Source organism: Malania oleifera, chromosome 3, assembly GCF_029873635.1.
Source record: "Malania oleifera isolate guangnan ecotype guangnan chromosome 3, ASM2987363v1, whole genome shotgun sequence".
NCBI classification, from domain to species: Eukaryota; Viridiplantae; Streptophyta; class Magnoliopsida; order Santalales; family Ximeniaceae; genus Malania; species Malania oleifera.
In genome coordinates, this window is record NC_080419.1 from 96,012,581 (window position 1) to 96,021,787 (window position 9,207).

Consider the following 9,207-nt stretch of genomic DNA (forward strand, 5'->3'; position numbering starts at 1 on the left):
GGATAAATGATGCTATTGCTAAACTATTCATTGCTAACAAATGGAGTAAATTGTTGATGTAGTAATACTGATGTAAAATTGACAAAAATAAATAAATAAATAAATAATTATGGCTTAGTCCATGTGGTTCACCTTCAAAAAAATCATGACTTTTTTTTTTTTAAGGAAGGAGACAAAAATAAATCAAACCTATTCTATAAGTACTGTGTACTATAAAGATAAGATATTCTACTTATGAGCCCTGATATTTGACTATTATCACTTCTTATCCTTATCTTTACAAAAAATCTTTTCATTGATCAAATTAACTTTATCCCCAAATGTATTTGATTGAGTTGAATGTTGGTTTATTCAAGCAATAGTGATTGAAAGGTCAGAGAATCTCCTTTGACTGACTGGACCTTTCTCTTGGATCATGAGAGCATTAGATTATCAATAATGCTCAATAATGTCATTTGACTATTATACTACTTGTAAAAGCCAAAACCACATTTCATAGTAGCCTTTTGTGACAAGTTTTATAATGATGACAAAATCTTTACAAACAAATTTATTTAAAATTTAATTTTCGTGGTGCCCCTAAAAAATTGAATGATCACTTTAGTTTGTAGCTGTCCACCCTATGTGATGTGCATCAACTTTTCTCTTGTGGATTCATTTGTCAGTCTTTTGAACTCCACAATCAATATCTTTTCAATTTCTGACCTTTTAGTTTCCCCATCCATATTTTCTTTGATTTCAATAGTTCTAACCCATGGAAATTTCTGCCAATGACATGCATTAGGCTTCAATCAAATTCTATTTTGTGTTGTTCAATATATTATTATTATTATTATTATTATTATTTGTTTGTATATATTGTGGTATTACTCTACATACCCGAAAGAAAGACATAACGTTGTTTATTATTATTATTATTATTCGTTTGTATTTATTGTGGTATTACTCTACATACCCGAAAGAAAGACATAACGTTTGCAAGACTAAGAAGAAGCATCTAAATTTTTATCATTTTTTGTGTGGTCCCCCCCCAAAAAAAGAATTCTTTCCTTGAATCCAAGCTTAAATAGTTTTATGTTTATGTCTAAACTCAAATAGTTAAATTATTTTTCTTTATATTCTATTCGCCATTGGTTGATTTTGGAATTTAGGAGAATTTTATTTGAAATATGGAAATATCTTTTCATGAATAGTACTAGTGCCCCCCCAATCATACAAGGCATAACGTGCATGGTATTCCACATGTTAAATCTGTAAATTGGACTTAAAAAATCAATGCGAACCATTGAATATTAAAAAAAATGTAGAATTGCTTATTAAAAATTTGTTCAAACATCTAAATATTCATATGTATTTACTATTTTAACCATTGATATTATAAAAAAAATGAAAAAAGGAAATAAAAAATTCCCCTATCTTGTTGGTGCAAATATCCTAGTGTACAAAACAAATTCTCCCTTGCAGATTACCTCTTCCGTTCCCTTTGATTAGTAACAATCTCTCAAGAAAATTGCCCCAAATTAAAATCCCTAATCTAAAAATTAGAACAGGATTCAAAGCAATCAGTAACCTAATAGTAAATCTCCCTATGGACAAAGTTATTGAAGCTAGTTATGGCGAACTTAAGGATGGACAAGACACTAGAGATTTTTGGGTTGCGGTGGCAAGTTTAGATAGTGTGGGGAGGTACAAGGTAGAGGGAGTGGTAGAGAGCGTTGTAGGTGAGAAGGGTTTGGCAGCGAAGAACGTTGGAGGTGAGTAGGGTTTGGAGGCGTTGGAAGGGAGAAGGGTTTAGTGGAGTTTAGAGTTTGGGGTTGAAAGGGATGGTAATGATGGTGAGGGAGTTGCTAAAGGCGATAGTTAGTAAAGAGAGGGAGAGAGAGGATATGGCACTTAGTCGGAGCGTCTTTGGTGGAGAGGACAAGAAAGGAAAGAGGCAAATGTGTCAAAATGACACATAAGATGATGCTAGTCGAGTTAGTAGGGGAAGGGGGAAGTCCTAGTTGGGTTAGAAGACTCTCAGCAGCCATTCATAGGTTAACCAAACAATGCCAATTCACTTAATATTAGACCATTAAGAGAATATTCTTTATTAGAGGTCATTAAGTGCAAACTAACTCCTCCTAAGCCTTAAACTTCCTTGTCAATTCCTACCAAGTGTTAATGTTACATATCCCTTATTACATTTTTGTCATCCTTGTTGAACTAGTAGTACAACTTGGCATCATTGGAAAGGTACATCATGACACCTTTTGCCCACCCTCGGCCCTCACAACCTTGAAATATCATTGCATGTCAAAGAGGAATTCCTCAAGCTCACACAAGACTTAGACACTTGTATATTTGCTACCTTTTTCATTGTTAAAATCGAGGTCACATTCACTATACTTATCACCATTACCTCGAGCTCTCATGGCAATGCCATCATATTAACATGGTGGTTGATGTCTTCAAGGTCGGGCAAAAAGTCTAGGCTTCCACGTCCCTAGGTTGGCTACTCCTAAATTGGGCAACACTAGTACTCCCTTATTGAATAGCAATGATATGGTCTTCTTACCTTATAACAAGGTCGACAAATCTATCAAACCAGCTCTTCAAAGCATTAATGTGTTGGTTGTGATTACCTATGCTGCTTGTTCACATATAAAAGCTTGTTTGAACATCAAGAACAACAAGAACACAACACCAACGGATAACCTGATAGGCTATGGGTCTTAATTGAGTTTAACACCAATTTTACTTTCCAAGTTCATTAGACAGACCTTTTAATCAAAGCTTATACTTAACAAGTAAACAATCACAAAGATAATCACATAAATCTGATTATAGATTGATATCTATAGTACATATAAAAATTTTAATTACAAATGAAAGCATAAATAATCTAATTTTATTCAATCACAAATGAATTACAATGAATGTTGAGACATAGAGGGTGACAAAACGGCTCGGAACCCGACAGGTGACCTGTGACCCGTCCGTTTAAATCGGGTTTGGGTTTAGCATAAGGATCCGTTTATAAACGGGTCAACCCTGAACCGGCCCCGTTTAATAAACAAGTTAGATGGGTTTGAGTTGGGTACCAATTGAGTGACCTGTTTAATTTGATATATATATTACATTAAAAAATATTAATTAAATTGATGTACTATTTTTTACATTTTATGTTTTTCTGTTAAGATATTAATAAATAAAATACAAGAGTGCTGTTTTTTTTTTTTTTTTAAAATGTCACTTTATATGAAATGTTTTAAAAAATTTAAAATAAATAAATTATATTTTAAAATGGTTTATTAACGCATATCTAAACTCCTTTATTAAATGGGCGGGTTTGAGTTTGTATGTTAGTCACCCGTTAGTAAACGGGTAAACCCAAACTCAAATTTGTTTAACCTCTACCCTTTTATGATAGTCCAAACCCGACCTGCTAACCTATTTTACCACTCCTACTGGAACAAGCTGACAAATGTAGTGATAAGGAAGGTGAATGAACGCTCCCACGACATGGCGCGGTGGAAAGGCATCAGCAAGTAAGAAGGAGTATCAGGGGTTCAATTCCAAGTAGATACACTCACGGAGCCAGTGGTACCTGTGGATGGTGAGAATTTACTCTGTGAGCCAGAGGGGACCGTGGATGGTGAGAGTTCGCTCTGTGAGCCAGCAGAGACTGTGGATGGTGAGAGTTTTTTATGAGCCAGCGGGGACCGTGGATGGTAATGGAGATGTGTCCTGGGAGTCGGGTTGGCCGAACGTCCAACTGATGCACAGAAGCCGTGTCCGTATACGAACTTTACCCTGATCAGCAAGACTTGGGGGTGGAGGATACTGATTCGTAGGTTTGGTGCTGCACTAGTAGGTTCGAAGGGCTCGTTGGTGGCTAGAGTTTCTATGTAAATTAAAAAAAAAAAAAAGGAAGGTGAATGGATGGTGAGAGTTCTCTATGAGCCAGCGGGGACCGTGGATGGTAATGGAGATGTGTCCTGGGAGTCGGGTTGGCCGAACGTCCAACTGATGCACAGAAGCAGTGTTCGTATACGAACTTTACCCTGATCATCAAGACTTGGGGGTGGAGGATGTTGATCCGTAGGTTTGGTGCTGCACCAGTGGGTTCGAAGGGCTCGTTGGTGGCTAGAGTTTCTATGTAAATTAAAAAAAAAAAGGAAGGTGAATGAAACCAGACGTTCTAATCCTCCCTTGAGCTTTTTGTTTATATTTATAATTTTTACATTGACATTACAAGAAAATATCAAAAATGTTTACATTCATTCTTAAATTTGTACATGACAAAATCCCTAGCAAATAGACTCCATAAGAAGACTAGACTCTACACCTTTAGAATGACCCCTGGAACATCGATTGATGAACATTTAGATGAATTTAATAAAATTCTTTTGGATCTTACTAATATTGATATTAGTATAGATGAAGAAGACCAGATAATTCTTTTATTGAGTTCTCTTGACTCCACATATGAAAATATTAAAGAAACTATGATGTATGGGAGATTGAGGCTGACTTTAGAAGATGTGCAAGCCGTTTTGCACTCTAGGGAATTGCACACTAAGTTTGAGTCTAAATCAGGGTCAGGGGAAGGGTTAAATGTGAGAGATAGGTTTGAAAAGAGGGACAAGAAAGGAAAAGACAAGAGGTCTAGATCAAAGTCTAAGAGCAAGGCACTAAAGTGTTTTGCATGTCACAAGGAAAGACATTTTAAGAGGGACTGCCTTGAGAGGAAAAAGGTTGCAAATGTCACCACCTCTGAATCAAAGGGTAAGGCAGCTGTAATTTTAGATAAGTATGATAATGCGGAAGTGTTGAATGTATTTGATAAAGATTCGGGAAAAGAATGGATATTAGATTCAGGATGTTCCTTCTACATGTGTCCATTGAAAAACTAGTTTGAGTCCTTTACATGCTTAGAATGAGGTCATGTTATCTTAGGAAACAATAAGTCATGTAAAATATAGGGTATTGGGACTGTGAGACTTCTAATGCATGATGGGATTGAAAGAGTGATAAAAGATGTGAGGTACATACCTGAGTTGAAGAGAAACTTGATTTCTCTTGGTAGCTTAGAGAAGACAAGGTACACGTTTAAGTCTGAAGGAGGTAGCCTAAGAGTATGTAGAGGTTCACTAGTAGTGATGAAAGGGGTGCTAAAGAATAGGTTGTACGCCTTGGTAGGGAAGACAGTGATTGGTGAGGCTTCACCTATCAATCACAGGGTAGAAAATCAGGTTTCCTTGTGGCATAAGAGGCTAAGACATGTTAGCCAACATGGCCTAAAGGAGCTAGAGAAACAGGGGCTCCTTGGAGATAGGAAACTTGAGGAATTGTCATTCTGTGAGGAGTGTGTCTTGGGTAAGTCTACTAGGGTTAGTTTTAAGAAGTCCACTCACAACACAAAATAGACTCTTGATTACATACATTCAGACTTGTGGGGCCCTACTACGGTTAGTTCTCATGGTGGTTCTAGGTATTTTTTGTCAATTATAGATGACTTTTCTAGGAAAGTATGAGTTTATATTTTAAAACGTAAAAGTGATACTTTTGAAAAGTTTAAAGAAAGGAAAACCTTAGTTGAAAATCAAGTTGGCAAAAAAGTTAAAACATTGAGAACAGACAATGGATTAGAATACTTGTCAAATGAATTTTCTGAATTTTGTAAAACCGAGGGCATAGCTAGACATAGGACTATTAGGGATACTCCCCAACAGAATGGATTAGCTGAAAGGATGAATAGGACTATTTTGGAAAGGGTAAGATGCATGTTAGCCACTTTAGGTCTGCCTAAGACCTTTTGGGCAGAGGCGGTGATCACTGTTGTATACCTTATTAATAGGTGTCCTTCCACAGCTTTAAATTTTAAAACCACTCAAGAAATCTGGTCGGGTAAGCCTGCTGATTATCAAGGTTTAAAAGTTTTTGGGTGCGTAGCCTATACCCACATTAGAACTGATAAATTAGAGCCTAGGGCTATTAAATGCATATTTGTGGGATACCCAGAGGGGCTTAAAGGCTAGAAGCTCTGGGTAATAGAACTTGGAAAACAAAAATGTATTATTAGCAGGGATGTAGTTTTAAATGAAACTAAAATGGGGGGAAAACTAGAAAATTCATATGAAAGTGTTAGGCACTCTAATACTAGTGACTTGCAGCTTGAGGTGGAGCAACCCTCCACTTCTCATAGCCATTTAGAAATAGATGCTGCAGATTTTGAGGAGCAAAACTTAGAACCAAAAACCTCTGAATTAAGTAAAACCTACCTTTTAGCACGGGATAGGGTGAGGAGGGTCATAAGACCTCCTCAAAGGTATGGGGAAGCTGATATGACAGCTTTTGCTCTTTCTGTTGCTGAAATAGAAATTGAGGTGGAGCCTAAGACTTTTAGAGAGGCCATGGATAGTAAAGAGGTTGAAAAATGGATTCTTACAATGCAAGAAGAAATTGAGTCTTTAAACAAAAATAAGACATGGGTGATGGTACCTAGACCGGAAAAACAAAAACTCATAGGATCCAAGTGGATCTTTAAGAGGAAAGAGGGAATCCCTGGAGTTGAACCACCTAGGTATAAAGTTAGGTTAGTGGCTAAGGGATTTACACAAAGGGAAGGGGTAGACTATAATGAAATATTTTCCCCTATTGTGAGGTATAGTTCAATTAGAATTCTATTATCTTTTGTTGCCGTACATGACTTGCATTTGGAACAACTTGATATTAAAACTGCTTTCTTGCATGGTACTTTAGAAGAAATAGTTTATATGCAATCTCCCGAGGGCTTTGATACGGAAATGAATAAAAATCGTGTATGTTTATTAAAGAAATCTTTATATGGGCTGAAACAATCACCTAGACAATGGTATAAACGATTTGATTCTTACATGATTCAAAATGATTTCTGTAGAAGCAATTATGATGGCTGTGTTTATTTTAAGTCATGTGATAAATGTCATATATATATATTTGCTATTATATGTTGATGACATGTTGGTTGCTTGTGGAGACATGGATATGTTATATCAAGTTAAGTGCATGCTTAAATCTGAATTTAAAATGAAAGACTTAGGACCTGTTAAAAGGATACTTGGTATGGAAATAACTAGAGAAAGGAATAAAAAGTTTCTCTACTTGTCTCAAAAGTCTTATATTTCAAAGGTGTTGAAAAGATTTGGAATGAGTCATGTTAAATCTACTTCTATTCCTATTGCACAACATGTTAAATTGTCTAGAAAACAGTGTCCTGAAACTGAAAATGAGTCACTATTTATGAATAGAATACCTTATGCTAGTATGGTTGGTAGTGTAATGTATGCTATGGTATGTTCTAGACATGATCTATCTTATGTTGTAAGTCAAGTGAGTAGATTTATTAGCAAACCTGGAAAGCCACATTGGCATGTTTTGAAACAAATTTTTCAATACTTGTCTGGAACAAAACAGTTAGGATTAATATTTGGAAAAAAGGATATGCATTGTGAAATAGGGTTAAAAGGATATGTAGATTCTGACTATGCTGGAAATCTAGATACCAGGAAGTCTTTGTCTCGTATGGTCTTTTCTTTTTTAGATAGTGCTATTAGTTGGAAATTACACATGCAGTCGGTGGTAGCCTTGTCTACCACGGAGGCTGAATATATTGCCATGACTGAAGCCTTTAAGGAGGTTATATGGATAAAAGGACTGTGCCTAGAGTTAGGAATGTATAGTGGAATAGTTATAATTTATTGTGACAATCAAAGCACTATTCATTTGGTTAGGAATCATGTTTATCATGATAGGTCCAAACATATAGATGTTAGACTGCATTTTGTGAGGGATATTATTTCTAGTGGAGAAATAGAAGTAAGGAAAATTCCAAGGGAGGATAATCCTTCGGATATGATGACTAAAGTAGTACCTAAATCCAAATTTGAACATTGTTCAAACTTGGTTAACCTTGGAAGTTTCTAGTGTTTGTTTTGCAGGAATCACCATAGGAGATGCTAAAGAGGTGCAAGGGTCACAAGCTTGCCAAGGTGGAGAATTGTTGGAGTGTCAAGCTTCATTGAAGGAAATCCAGGTCGTACGTTTAGTTGGAGAGATCCAATGGCTGCTGTTTCATTCATTGTTAGCTTGGGGCATGGATGTAATTTCATGTGTAATGAATTGTAAATGAAATGAAAATAGCAGGGGGGCGGGGGATTTGGTTTTGCACTTCAATTTTTTACAGCAGAGCAGAAGGAGGTCTTGCCTTTTCTCTAGCCACTAGAGACACTAGCAAGACCGAGAGAGGGTCTTCTTCTTGCCCATTCAGTGAGACAGCCATGAGAGATTCCTTCCCAGCCGAGAGAGAGCACCTGCAGCTTAGAGAGATCCTTCACCTGCGCGCGAGAAAAGGAGACGGCGGGACGGCATTCGGCCTTAGGGATTTCCAACGGAGGTGCACGCTCAGGTAAAGGGGAGGTAATGCACAGATCTAATTTCTTGGGAGAGTTTCTTTTAGGGAAATCAGGGAGAAAGATAGGGAGAAGCCTAGAGTTCTTCGCAAGTGCGAAGAGGGGCTTTCTTGAGTCATTCTTGGGCTGATTTCCAAAGGAGATTGGCAAGCCAAGAAATGGAAAATTTGTGTATGTATATTTATTTCCACCGGATTTAATATAGTATCTTCGAAGGTGAGTTTCTGCTATGGATGTAGGTCAATTTTTGGGCCGAATCACGTAAATGTGTTCTTGTAGATTGTACTTATGACATGTTTACATTTTGTTGAATTTTGTTGATTGGTTGAATGTTGGTTTGATGAATAAAATATTTTTCTTGTTCAGTCTTAACATACACACACATATTAAAATAAATAGGTTTTCGTTTAGGTGTGATTGTAATTAATGCTTTGATTAAAATCTAAAAATAGAATTAGCAGTCAACTGAATTACACACAACAGTAAGAATTATGTATGTGCTATATTGGGAGAAGGTAACAAATGTAAACTATGCAGCAGTAAGGGAAGTTGATGGAAACTAATCCTCGCTGAATATTATTTTATTTTATTTTTTAATAAAATTTACTTTAACATTAAAAGAAAATATCAAAATGCCTAATTATTTCATTCATAAAATCCTCAACATGCATAATATATTTCCCAAGAATGGTGCACGTGCGGTACCATGTCCCGATGATAGCCCTCTATTTTCAACTGACATAAATACGACGCCGTTTAGATGCTGGTTTCT